General features: G+C 61.7%; 1 long non-coding RNA gene across 2 annotated transcripts in view; it reads left to right on the top strand.

Annotated features, from left to right (window-relative positions):
• Window positions 1–262: 262 nt before the first annotated feature.
• Window positions 263–1,643, top strand: part of LOC109383685 (uncharacterized) — a 5,561-nt gene continuing 4,180 nt past the window's right edge. The window contains exons 1-3 of one of the 2 annotated variants that reach the window (XR_002124267.1): window positions 263–594; window positions 1,261–1,379; window positions 1,538–1,637. This is a non-coding gene — a long non-coding RNA (uncharacterized LOC109383685). Of the gene's footprint in view, window positions 595–1,260; window positions 1,380–1,537; window positions 1,638–1,643 lie in introns of those variants that run through there. The other variant, XR_002124268.1, reaches the window with a different exon arrangement.

The raw sequence follows: 1,643 nt of genomic DNA, 5'->3' as shown, positions 1-1,643 counted from the left end.
CGCGCGAGGCGGCGGCTGAAGGACGGGCCGGGGGCGGGGAGGGGGGTCCCGGCGGACTCCCCCACTGCCCGAGCCACCTGCGGGGATGGCGCAGGCCCGGCGGACAGCGGGAGGGGCGGCCCCGCTCCCTGGGGCGCGCCGCAGGTGGGCTCGCGGGCCGGGGCTCCGGCCCTGCAGCGCGCTCCCTGCCGGCGGCGCGATCGCAAAGCGTCTGCTGCCATCTGGTGGCGGCGCGGGGGCAGCTGCGGCGCAGCGTGGGGAGGTCCGGCCAGGGCGCGGGGCCGGGCTCGCAGATCCCTCGCCCTGCGCCTCTCTGAGCCGCGCCGCACAGCCGCGAAGCCCCACGCTTCCGCGCCGTGGCGCTGCTCCGGATTCCCTAAGCGGAGTGGAGTTCGGAGGGGGCCGTGCAGTGCAGGGGTCGGCGCCTGGGCTTTGGTGCCAGGCTCGCCACACCCCAGCTGGCTGATGAGCAGCAGAGCCCTTCGCCCTCTAAACCCCACGTTCTCATTTGTAAAGGAGGCTTCAGAAGCGCGTGCCTTGCGGAGCTTTTGCAAGGATTGCCTGGGCAGACGCCTGGAAAGCCCCAGGCCCACGGTAAGAGCATGATAAATATTAGCTGTTGCTCTTGTAAAATCCCAGACCGCCTCTCAGACTCTCACTGTGGCACGCAGCAGTGTGCAGTATGTGGTCAGGCCATGGATTTCCTGTCTCTCCATCTGCAAACTGGCGACGCCCGTGCGGGCCCCCCACTCCCTGTAAAGTTGGCTCCGCCTCTCCGGGGACAGGTGCACCTGGCTGGCCTCATTGGTCTCAGACGTGAACAATTCTGCCAGAGCAAAAAGACGTCCCAGCTGCTGCCCATACCTGGAGGCTCTGCCCGAGGACCGCTGGACTGGGGCTGCTAGACCCGGCCTCACAGACGGGGCCTCACAGACGGGGCCTCACAGACCGGGCCACATAGTTGGGGCCTCCCTTCTGAGCTAAGGGGATCTGAGTGGCTTTCCTGCAAATCCCATCCCTAGAGTCACAGACCAGAGGGTCAAATCAGAAGTCATGCTCCCTGACCCCTTCCCCAAAATGCCACATTGAAGCAGACGGCTCATCTCTTTAATAATATGGTGGACTGTTTACGGAAAATACATTTCCCTTAAGAAAGAAAAAGCTGTTTGGATCCCTCCATGCACTGGGCACTGTCCCCAAGACTGCGGACTGGTGTGTGTGATGCTGCGTCTTACACCCAATTGCTGTTTTAATTCCCAGGATGCAGCACGAGGAGGCCCCCTGAGCCAGGCGTGACAGCCAGGTATACCAGCGAGGAGGGGGTTGCCTCACGCAGCTGCTGCCACTCCACCTGTGAAAACGCCGGCTCCAATTCGAAGGTATCAAATATTTGCCTAGCTGTTCAACATTTCTTCAAATAATATACTTGCGGCTAATTCATATCTAGACTCAATGTCTTCATCTCTCCGAGGCCTCCCTCCTGGATTAGCCTGTCTTGTCTATTCTGGGAGAAAGTTATCCCACATTCTAAAAATAGGGCCTGGAGTCCGGACACTGGCGTGCAGTCAGCAGAGGGCCGTCCTCTGGGGACAGCTGCAACAGCCCAGAGACACACTCAGGAAACAGCCAGCCGTGAGTGCCAG

This window comes from Hipposideros armiger, unplaced genomic scaffold (assembly GCF_001890085.2).
Source record: "Hipposideros armiger isolate ML-2016 unplaced genomic scaffold, ASM189008v1 scaffold_4, whole genome shotgun sequence".
In the NCBI taxonomy this organism is placed as follows: Eukaryota; Metazoa; Chordata; class Mammalia; order Chiroptera; family Hipposideridae; genus Hipposideros; species Hipposideros armiger.
This window is presented reverse-complemented; position numbering and strand designations above follow the sequence as displayed.